The following is a 12,691-nucleotide window of genomic DNA, read 5'->3' on the forward strand; positions in this document are numbered from 1 at the left end:
TGATGAGTCTAGATTTTACTTGGTAAGAGATGATGGTAAGGATGGCGCGAACTCCACAAAGCCATGGACCCAAGTTGTCAACAAGGCACTGTGCAAACAGGTGGAACCTCCATAATGGTGTGGGCTGTGTTTACATGGAATGGACTGGGCCCTGTGGTCCAATGAAACCCATAATTGACTGGAAATGGTTACGTTCAGCTACTTGAGAGACCATTTGCAGCTATCCAACGTTGGAATTTTTATGGATGACTATGCGCCATGTCACCTGGCCACAACTGTTCGCGACTGGTTTGAAGAACATTCTGGACCAGTGCAGCAAATGATTTGGCCACCCAGATCGCCCGAAGAATCACATCGAACATTAGTGGGACGTAATCGAGAGGCCAGTTCCTGCACAAAATTCAGCACCGCCAACACTTTTGCAATTACGGATAGCTATAGAGGCACCATGGCTCTGTATTTCTGCAGGGGACTTCCAACGACTTCTTGAGTCCATGCTACTATGGGCTGCCGCACTACGCCATGCAAAGGGGGACCGATACGATGTTGGGAGGTATGCCATGCGTTTTCCTCCTCGGTTTATTTTCAGTTACATAGATGCAATTATATCATTCATTTCCTACTTAACAGAGTAATGTGTGAGAAATGCAAAACGCAACATGTTAATAGCAGAACAATGTTTGCGCTCTGAGGACGAATATATTATTACAGGACTATAGGATATGATATTCGCAGCTCCCCCCTCCCCTTCTTCTGTATCTTTGCTAAATAGGTAATCCTTTTTTGCCTAACAGATAATCTTTGCATTGTAAAGAATACCGTCAAGTGTATAACCCATGTGCGACATTGAACATTGAGATTAAGAATGTTATGAAATCTGCCGCAATAATTTGTTTACAATACGTGAGTTGCTTGTAATCCAATAGCTACCTGCAAAACCATATGGACCACCACGAAGTAGATCGCCATCTACTGGAACAAATATAAGTGAATACAACCATTTCACATTATATCTAAAAAAATGCAAGTACTTCAGCATGTTTTTTATTAATGAAACGGTCTATAAAGGAGCACTAAATATTCAAATATTCTTGTTCAGTACAGGAGCAGATAACTAGCTGTTGATTAAAAAATGTTTGTAACTGAAAATATTGGAACATGAACATCTCAGCCCGAAACCTGTTATGGCATTAAAATAAAACTTTTTAAAAAGTGTTTGTGGCTGGTTGTGTCATTCACCAACTATCATTAAAGGCTGTGGAGTTCACAAGATCCAACACGGATAAAAATAACATTCAGTTTTGGATTCTACGTTAGCAAATTACTCTTTTACAGAAGTATTTTTCTCGCTGTTGGCAGTCTGCTTTTTATATCCTCTCTACTTCAGCCATTTTGCTGCCCAAACAGCAAAACTCATCCACTCTTTCAGTGTCTCGTGTCCTAATCTCTTTCCCTCAGTATTCCATGATTTAATTCGTCTGCATTCCATTACCGGTGTTTTATGTTTGTGTTCATCCTATAACCTCTTTTCAAGTCGCTATCAGTTCCAGTCAACGGGTCTTCCAAGCTCCTTGCGTCTCTTATGGAATTACAGTGTCATCAGCAAACTTTAAGTTTTTATTTCTTGCCGGCCGTCATCTGGTTGTAAGTTCTAAATCCGACAGCAGAGTGTGCATGGAGTGGTAAGTGGTTATGATGGAACGTATGTTGCTGATTTCCACAAATAACGTCTGAACGGACTAACTTTGTTACAGGCGGCCTTTGCTGCCAGCGAGTGCCAAGTTTTGGACTAAAGCTGACGTTTCACGAAGCTGAAAGTGAGCGACGGCATTCCCGTCTCAGAAAGGGAATACACTGCCTGATTTAGAACACGGTAACGGGAAATTACGAAACTTTGTCGTGTCTCTGTAGGTTTTTTTAATGCTTCTGGAGGAAGAAAAGAAGGCCTTTTCCGAGCATCCGTATTGTGATACCGCTTCTTTGATCTTATATTTAGGACACAGATTACAAATGGAAACTGTCGTATCCTTTACTGTTTTAAGATAGCAGCGATGTCGGTGACGTAACTATCGTAGTAGCTTCTGTGCTACTGCTGTGTCTTCAGATCTGATTCACCTGTTATTTTGGTCGAACACAGCGCTGTTAAAAACGGTGACTGTTAATGAAACGTTAATCATCTTTGGACGCCGTTGCAGTTGTAAGATATTCTGGATTAAGATGGAAGAGAACGTGTACTTCGCAAGCAACAAATATTTCAGGAGACGCTGCATTCAGTTATGTATTCGTCGCTTAAATTTGCATTTCCTGTAGTTTCCCGGTATCATAACAAAGAAACGCCAAAATGATTTCTATAGCACTGCCAAACTATTTTCGCCAAATGAATTTTCCTTATTATTTCGCAGAAGTAAGAAACGCCACTGCATCAGATTATAACACTGGTGCAGTGGCCTCCGAGGGAGTCAAACAGACGTGTCGGATGAGCTGAAGACACGACATTCAACAACATGTGAGAAAAAGTGAAAAGTGGGTTTCGAACCGCCTAAGAAAGAAGGGAGATTGACATCGAAATCTATGGAAGAGATCTATGGCCAGAAGGGGCCACCTAGAGGCTGAAGAAGAAAAAGAAGAAGGAAAGTGCTCGTAGGAAGGGGAAGAACCTACAGTATTTTACATGCAGATAAATATAGAAACCAAATGTAGAAAACTTGGATGTATGTGAAGCGTACTAGCTCATTACAGTATCTTCATTTTACCTCCTCATAATGATTTTCACTGTACTTAAATCATTTCTTCTTTCTTTTAATCCGCCCATACATTATTATTTCTTTAGCCAAGTGACAGCTGGCAGCTGGCCACACTGACATCCTTAGTCTTCAAGAGATCTTCACCTGTACAGTGTCGCCGTCCTCCCTGCCTAGCACTGATTTTTAGGGTAAAGAGTTACTGGTGAAAGAAGAGTGCTACAAGAAGGATCCTGAAAAACGTCGAGGCCTAGAGCAGCTAAGCATGGTGAAATTGTTAGTTGCTTTACTTTAAGTTTTATTGTAATGAAGAAAAAAAATTGTCGGGTGTCCGACTTTAGGGCTAACCTGTAGCCGCTTTAAGACTTGAGGCAGACGTTTTTCAATGTGCAGCTTCACACTAGCTGTTTATCAAAAATTAAGCATAATAAGTGTCTGTAGGCCCCCTCCAGCTAAGAAAAACCGTCAGCACCTTCTTCCTGACACACTGTAATTTGTGTACTGTGGCAGCAACTCTTTTTCTTTGAAACTAATCTTCGTTTGCAATGGTTTGAGCTCGTAAATAGAATCTTGCCAGGCGCTACCCATTCCTCAACACAATAAACAGCCTTGTACGTTAGTAACATTCCATCAATAGTTTGGTCACTGCGCACAACGGAAACACCATCATAACGAAACAACACATTAGTATATGTTTGACGATAGACTAAAAAAAAAAAAAAAGCCCAACAAAAGGAATTGTCCGAATGAGACGGAAATCCGTAGTTGTGATGAAGACGTATGGACAAACAAATGATTACAGTATCACAAAAGTTGCAAGCAGTTATTCGACTTGGCATTGATTGATGGAGATGTTGAACACCCTTCGGAGGGATATCGTGCCAAATTCTGTCCAACTGATCCGCTAAATAGTTAAAATCCCGAACTGGTTGGACGCTCCAAGCTTTCTCAATTGAGAAGAGATCTGGCAATGCTGATGGGCAGAGGTAGGGTTTAGGACGCACGAAGACAAGCAGTAAAAACTCTCGCCGTGTGTGGGCAGGCATTATTTCGGTGAAATGTAAGCTCAGAATAACTTCCCATGAAGGGCAACAAAACGGAGCGTGCTGTAAAGCTGCCCCGGATACCAACCGAAGGAGTCCTGCTATGAAAAGAAATGGTACCCCAGACCATCTCTTCAGGTTTCTGGTGGGCGACAGTTAGGGTGGTATGCCACTGCCGTCCGGGGCGTATCCAGACACTTCTTCGCTGGTTATCAGTGCCCAGTTCTAAGTTGGTCTCATAACTGAAGACAATTCTGCTCCAGTCAAAGAGACTCCAGGCCGAAGATGTGTCTGGAGACACACTGGACAGCGGTGGGATGCCGTCATGACTGACGCCCGCCGCAAGGCCCGACAACCCGGCCTGGGGTGTCATTTCTTTTCATAGCAGGACCCCTTCTGTTGTCACCCACTGCACAATTACAGCACAGCGGTACGTCGACGATATTCTGCGCCCTGTTTTGTTGCCCTTCATGGCACGTCATCCTGAGCTTACTTCTCAGCAAGATAACGCTCGCCCGAAAATGGAGAGAATTTCTTTTGCTTGTCTGCCTTCTGTCTAAACCTTACCTTTGCCCATCAGAGTAGCCGAATCTCTCAACAACTGACAATGTTCGGAGTACTATCGGCAGGGCCCTCCAAGGAGCTTGGGTTTATGACGGTCTAACGCACCATTTGATCGGAATTTTGCACAATAGCCTTCAGAAGGACATCAACAACTCCATCAATCAATGCCAAGTCGAATAACTGCTTGCATTATGGCCATAAGTGGACCAACGCGTTATTGACTTGCTCAATTTGTGAAGCTCTTTCTCGTGAATAAATCATCCATTTTATCTGAAATTGTAGTCATTTGTCTGTCTTTGCATGTACATTACATCTACCGATTTCTGGCCCATTTGTATAATTCTTTCGTGATGTGTCGCTCTTTTTGTCTTAGAGTGTATCTGATCAATAGTGGTCGTCTATTGACGGAGTAGTTACAGGAAGTAGGGTTTGTAAATGACTGTCAATATTACAGTACTAATTATGTATTAGGTTCAGAACTAACGTGGAACCTCGTTATAATGTGACTCTTGAGAAGCAAAAACACAGGAAAAGAACATGGAACATTGAAGTTAATTATCTGAGTGTATTTGTGACATCGTTAGAAAGACTGAAAGAAGAATATATCAGAGTTCCTCAGCTGCGCATCTCGCATTTTAAAATAAACAAGAGAAATAACCCAGTGAACTCAGCATCAAAGTTGCACAAACAACCAGATAAATGAGGGCTGCTCAGAGTGCGGGGTCTAAGATAAGAAAACTTGACTTCACGCTAATGCAAAAAGGCACTTACTTTTTCAAACTGCACTGTCGGCGTGGAATGAGAGCCAGGCGAATAACTGTCACCACAAGACGACTCCCAGAAAATTAATGACAATATCGCCAAGTTCTCTGTAATCATCCCAAACCCTCTTCGAAAGGCGACAACAAGTTTGTAGCCATTGCGAAGAACGTAAATATGCCCTGAATCATTAAACCAGAGGGGAACTCTACACACGTTCCGCTGATATGACGTACAAATATGCACAAACAATTTATTGTGTTGGTACCGAGATTGCCGGTCCTTTAGTATTGGTTGACGAAACATGAACAGTGTCTAGAAGGAAAGCCAATACGCAACGCTGGACGAAATGCTACTGAGGTGGGAACAGAAAGGTGGGACTGTTGTTGACATCACTCGGAACTGACACTTGCTCAGGTGGCCAATTGGGAGTTAAGGAACCACAAAAGCCGAGCGTCAGAGATTAACTCCCTGAAAGAGCAATTTGAGAACACGCTGAGCAAGCCCTGGAGACCCCCCAAGCAATGCCACCCGACTCTTCAGCAAAGCTTTTCTGTTGTACACGACAGTGATCACAGATAGTCCGCTTTCTTCACTGAGAAGCTTTCAACCAACCGAACTAATACAGGATCGGGAAGTGAACTGTAGCATTCATGTTACATCTTCAATCACCGAAGTCTTGTGTTGCCGTTTCCAGGGAACGAACTAGTGTTGAGGTAAGCTTTTTCCGTTTATGACAATACTATACAGGTAATTATGTCCAAAAAGCTTGTACTCTCTTCTGTCCGTTATACTTTTGTTGACTTGATTTTTTATGCACAACGTGTCAAGCCTCATTTCTTGATCAAGCCATTAATTAAGATTTTAGCATAATTTATCGTAATTTTCAGCATGGTGCTTGTACTTGCAAGCCTGGTTTTCGTAATGCAGATACGTAATATGTTTTCATGAATGTTTCTAAATTCATAGGCCACCATATACTTCGCAAGAAAATTTTTTATCAATACACATAGTCCATTCTGGATATCGAAGTGTAGCCAGGGAGTTTTTCAAATTATTGTATAGTTTACGAAACAGCTATTTGTTCATGTGTCAGTCTCTAAACGGTCGGACCTTACCCAAAACATTCAGTTTGTGCCCGGCAAGTAATCGTGTAACGTCTACGAGTAAGTCTAGGTCTGTAGAGTAAACGAGCAACATCTGTGCCGTGTATGCTGCCGGTGCTCACGTGATATCAATGTAAGAAGTATGCGTAACAAAAAAAAATTGTTCAAATGGCTCTGAGCACTATGGGACTTAACATCTGAGGTCATCAGTCCCCTAGAACTTAGAACTAATTATACCTAACTAACCTAAGGACATCACACACATCCATGCCCGAGGCAGGATTCGAACCTACGACCGTAGCAGTATGCGTAACATCTATGTGACAATTTCATGTATCCGCGTATGTCTCCGAATACCTATCATTTAACATGTTGATTTGTACAGTGAATAGTTTACAATTTGACTTTATTGAAAATTTTGTCGTATGCACTGTTGTTTTTGTTTTTCTACGACTATGGAATACCGTTATTGATTAGTGTGGCACTGCACCGAGATGGTGTTATTAATCCGTCCTGGATATAGTAATATAGTTGTCTCGACCTGTATAAGAAGTGTGGTTGTAAAACTGGACATTGTCATTGCATCGTTTACAGTGCTAATAAGAGTGGAAAGAGGCACTTAACTGTAAAAACAGAGTACTGCACATAATTTGCACGATCTCTGAAAACAATTTTCGGCGAAGTCATCAAGATAACGAACTACGAGACTCCGAGGACTGGACTGGATATGCAGGTAGAAGACCGTTCCCCTTGGATTTCAAGCAGATTCATCTCCAGTTGGAGTCATGGTACCGTAACGATAAAATGAATGGAATACCACAAATTTATTTTCAGTATAAGGATTAGTAAGTGTATGAGGTTAGGTTCATTTACATTTTATAAATTTTCCTGTTTTCGGACGTACGAAAAGACGGTTACCCGAGAAGAAAGTCGAAAATATTCACTCTAAGACTGTTACGTTCAATCTCCTAATATTGAGATCATTCAGTGAAATTATTAAGGTAATTAATATTGAACGCTTCAACATATTATGTAAACTTTATGCTTTTCATGCATCATAAAAAAACACGGTGCAGCGTCAAGCACATTTACGTTGTTGTGTTCGTTAATATCAGCAAAAACTACCGAAAACACCATTTTAAAAATATGGGCTCATGAATTTTTGTTTGAGGAGCTTCAGTGCAAAGTCTGACAAAGTGTAATTTTCCCTGACATAGATTTTTAGTTGATGGAAGTAATAAACTCTCAATGATAGTATATTTTTGATAACTTTAGAAGGAATTATCTTCACCGTTATCTCTTTATCATTCTTGTAACCACTCTAATTGTCAGTAAGGAACAAATTATTAATATGGTCCGCTAAGACGTTTCTGAAGAGATCTTTATGCATATTTTCATTTAATCTGTTACCTACATACTTGAAAATAGATATTACACCCAAATATGCTAATTTTCGAAAATGTAATAATGTTTTCACCGTCATCTGCTGTAAAATTCTTTATTTAAACAACCATTTTCGATCGACTGACTATCATCAGGTTCATAAAAGTTTTCACATAGTCGTGTTAGGTGAAATATAACATCATTAACGTCACACGCTAAAACTATGAATCAGACACTGTTATCATATCGTAGTATGAATTAAATCGTTATTCTGTAAAAGCTGCGCTAGATAGTGCACTTATTCATGCCGTAACTGCAATCGGCGTTAACGCTGTGAACATATTCATACCGCGACGTGGTTTGTATTACGATGTGATAACAACGTCTAATTCATACTTTTGTCATCTGACGTTAATGATTTTATATTTCACCTAACAAAATGCCGTGTATACTTTTATGAAGCAGGTGATGGTCAGTCGTCCTAAACTGGTTGTGTAAATTAAGAATATTATCAGCAGCTCAGTCCGGTAGCATGACATTTTTCAAATATTTGTGAGCTGTTGGACACCATCACATGACAATATAGTTCTAATTTTCACTGTTAACCATAGGTGTCCTGTGTTGAAAAGAAAAGCATCTTTGGTGTAATTGTACGCTGTACTCTGCACGGACGTTGAGGTTTTATGTGTCCCGTTAGTTAAAAGACGGGAGAAAAATGCTAAGGCCATTTTTATTGGTCCGAATGGACATTGACTTATATAGACAAACATTGCTTTTTTCTAACTCAACACAGTAACAAGTACAGGAAGAGGTTCACTAAAACTGATTTCTTGTGCAGGTAGATGCACTCCCTTTCGGATTCTGTTTCACTTGCTTCTTCTTACCACATCCGCAACTCACACAAGTCTCTCTATTATGGACGGTAGTAGGCAAACAGGCGAAAGAAAAAACACACAGAAAAAACTCTAGTCAAGACAAGCCTATTTGCTGTCAGCAAAAACATAATGAACGAGCTATAATCAAGGCTGGACGGAAGTTGTGATCCATCAGTTTTCGGGTAACAGCACTCACTAGCAAAGCTTCCCAGTTCCCACGCTTTGTTTCACACGACATAGGAATTTACCTCGGAGTGACTTCTTCGATCTTCCTTAATATTTGCATGTTATGTGTTTGTCGGCTTTGGTGGGAATTTAGCGTATATCAATAGCTGTAACTTCAATTATTTGCGCTTTTGGTGCCATACTAACTGATTAAGATGTACTTTGATACCGTCCTCCAGATCACATGAGACAGTGAAACCCCCTTACATGTATTAATAATAGCTTCGTTTGCCAGGTTGTGGTGACGGAAATGGACAGCAGCATTTGGCACTGGAAGCAGTGTGTATTGTTGATGAATCCTGTAGGAAAGAACCATAACTGTCGCACTCGAAATAGTTCAACAGCTCATATATTTCTTCAGTATGGGAGTCTGAAGTTTCCCGACTTCTTGAGCGAACAAGTCGAGAGAGAATAACGAGCTGCAATAAATTTTAAGTGGACCGTCAGGAGCTTGGGATCTTACTGGCGGAGCTCTCGTGGTCTTTGGAGACACTGAATGGCGCAACAGCCTGATCTGAGGTTGCGTCTACTCTGCCCTCTGCCGTGTGCGTTCTGGAGACGACAATGACAAATAATTGCCGCGTCGCAAATGATAAAATGCTTTCCATTAAGTAGAAAGAGAATTCCGTCGCTCAGTCACTCGCCATAGGAAACTACTAGAACCGTATATTTCGTGGGTGAAGAGATACGACAGTGACGGTAGTGTGTTGCACAATTTTCTTCTATGTAACAAATTTTCAGTGAATACATTGACTAAATGATTGAAACATGGAAACAAAAGAACTGATCCGGGCTTGAGATTATCGTATAACGTATTTTTTAATACGATGCTTTTTGCAGATGACCTTGCAGTTGTACAAGATAGGGAGACTTCACTGCCTACCCCAAATTTCTAAAGAATATAGTATGAAACTAGCCATTCCAAAAACAACAGTGATGACTTTCAAAGGGGCCAAAACCGCTGAGGACTAAGGTCATAATAGGGAACAAGACCACTGAACAAGTTAATCACTTCAGTTACCAGAGAAATACTACAAGGTACCGGAATGAACACGACGTTGACAACAACTGCAGGAATATCAAACGATATGCGGAACAATCAATAGGACATCGAGAAATAAACTGAGCAAAGGCACAAAAATCAAGTTTTATGAGGTTATGGCCACCATCACATTTCAGAAAATGTTTTTTATTCCAATCTTTGATCACAATATGAATTCTTTAGACGATGACCGGTTTCAGTCCGTAATGACCATCCTCAGATCTTTTTTACACCATGTCCTAAAGAGATAAGGCCATGTCGCAGTTGGTGAAACATTTCAGAAAACTTGGACAATTACTAAAATCCCAAGAAAGTAGAATGCAAGGGACAGAAATTAAATTTCTAAGAGGAGCTACGAGCTGTACTGAGAAACGAAGATTTAAGAGCAGAACTTTGGCTGTATGTTATAAATGAGAACTTCAAGCCTAATTGCAAAGCTGGCTAGAGCGTCTACAAAGAATGTCAGATTTAAGGCTATCAAACAAGCCTTAAATTTCAGATCCATAGTAAGACCAGGAAAAATATGTCTGGATTCTTAAAAGAAGGAACAGATCTATTGCCTAGACCATGATGAAGGAAGAAGAAGAAAATAGAAACTTTCAGTTCATACTGAAATCCCTGTAAAAAATTACCCCTTTTTTCCCCTATGACTAACAAATGAGATAATATTATAGGTCTATAAGCGTTTTGAAAGTAAGGACACATATTTTACGCTCTTTGCCATTCAAAAGCATGTTAGGCAAAAGAGAAAAATAAATACCCAGCAATAAAAAGAAGATCGAGATTTTGGTTTTCTCTTTATTTGCTGTATTCTAGTAAACTAACGTACTAAGTTCATTATTTAGTGCCTACAATATTGATTTTTCATATATGGGTATCTAATAGTTACAAGCACTAACTGATACACGGGCTTCATACTCGTAATTTTCCTTGGTTACGGGGAACTCGTAATAACGTAAGTAAACTCAACAAAAAGATAGCTAGGATGATTAGGGTACGTAGGAAGCATGGAAGAAGGCAGATGGCCAGAGAGAGCACTTTCGTGGCAACCTCCTGGAAGCAAGAAAGAGAAGTCCTCGAAAAGAGTGGCTTAGGGGTACCTAAGAAGTGATGGTGAGAAGAAGATTAGAAGAAGATGAGCAGGAATGGCGAGAACGAAGTGTGGAAGCGACAACAGTTGTAGAATCCGCGGCAGGAAGAAGAAAAACAAACACCACAGTTTCTTCTCTTCTGTACCACCCTCTTCAGCTGCGAGTTGCACTTGCGACCAGCGTCTTCATGTATTAGTTGGATATATTCCAATCGCTGTCTTACCCTACATTTCTTACCCTCTGCAGCTCCCTCAGCGTGGAATTTATTTCCTGATGTCTTAACACGTATCCTATCATTCTTTCCCCTCTTCTCCTCAGCGTTTTCCATATATATCTTTCCCGGCAGACGTCTGGGAAGAACCATCCCATTTACAATCAGTTCGTCTAATTTGAAACATCCTTTTATAGCACCACGTATCAGACGTTGCGACTCTATTCTTTTCTTTTTTTTTTTCACAGTCCATGAGTCACTTCCATACAGTGTTGTGCTCCAGACGTACATTCTGAGAAACCTCTTCCTCACATACTAGTAGATTTCTCTTCGTTAGAAATGTCCTCCTTGACAGTGCACCATTTGTTTGGTGGGTCTTGGGTTATTTTGCTCCCAAGGTAGAAGATTTCCTTCACTTTGTCTGTTTCGTGTTTCCCAGTTTTGATATTAAGTTCCACATTAACTCAGAGTCAGTGAGGATAGCAATCACACTAGAAAACCTTATCACAGGTAACCCATCACACTGAATTTTAATCCCACTCTCGAACCTATCATTTATTTCCGTCACTGTTTTTTGTCCGATATGTTGATTGAACTGTAGGGGACAAAGACTGCAGCCCTGCCTTACGAGTACAATCTTTTTAATCCTAGCACTTGATTCTTGGTCTTCAATTCTTGTTTTTCCCTCTTGGTTCCTATACCTGATGCCTATTACCCATATTTCCCTTAAAGTTGTTTTTTTTTTTTTTTAGAATTTAGAACAAAGTAAAAAATTTTATCTGGTCGGAGGTTTTTTTTTTTACGTTGCCGAACGCTTTTTCTGTATTGGGTAATCCTTTTAAAACATCTCGATAGTTTTTAAATCTTGCTTTCATTACCGAACGAAACATCAAACTTGCTTCTCTATTGCCTTTACCATTGCTAAATCCAAACAGACTGTCGTCTAAAAGACCCTTAATTTTCGTTTCCTTTCTTCAACATACTATTCTTATCAGCAACTTGGCTGCATGAGCTGTCAAGTTGATCGTGCGGTAATTGTCGAATTTACCTGTCATTATTATCCTCCAAGATGTGCGGATGATATTTTCCCGAAAGTCTGACGGTGTGCTTCTATCTCATATTTTCCACACGTCCACTTGAACAGCTCTTCGTTTGCCATTTCGGCTAGAGATTTTAGAAATAGCTAAGACAAGTTATCCATGCTTTCTGCCCACTTAAAACCCAGATCTTCTAAGCTCTGTCAACTCTGGCTGTAATAACAGATCCCCTATATCTTCCAAATAGACTACCATTTCTTGTTCTATCGTGTCAGCAGAAAAATCCGCCCCACCCATAGAGGCTACCTGTCTAGCTGTTTCTCTTTCTCTTAAATTGTAATCGTTTGTTTGTCTGCACATGCACATCGATCTATTGATTTTCATTCCATCGCATAGTTCCTTCTTCGTGGGTCGTACTTTGTTTTTCCTTAGAGTGTATTTGCTGTATTCCTATCTTTCTTTCAACATTTTTTGGTCTCTTCGTTCACCTATCAATTGAAGTATCTTCTGTTACTTAAGGCTTCTTCGCAGTTACTTTGCTTGAAAGTATATTTGTCTCTGCAACTTTTGTGGGTACCGTTGCCGATGAACCCATCTGTCTCACTTTTAAACGG

The sequence above is a fragment of the Schistocerca piceifrons genome, chromosome 1 (genome assembly GCF_021461385.2).
Source record: "Schistocerca piceifrons isolate TAMUIC-IGC-003096 chromosome 1, iqSchPice1.1, whole genome shotgun sequence".
Classification (NCBI taxonomy): Eukaryota; Metazoa; Arthropoda; class Insecta; order Orthoptera; family Acrididae; genus Schistocerca; species Schistocerca piceifrons.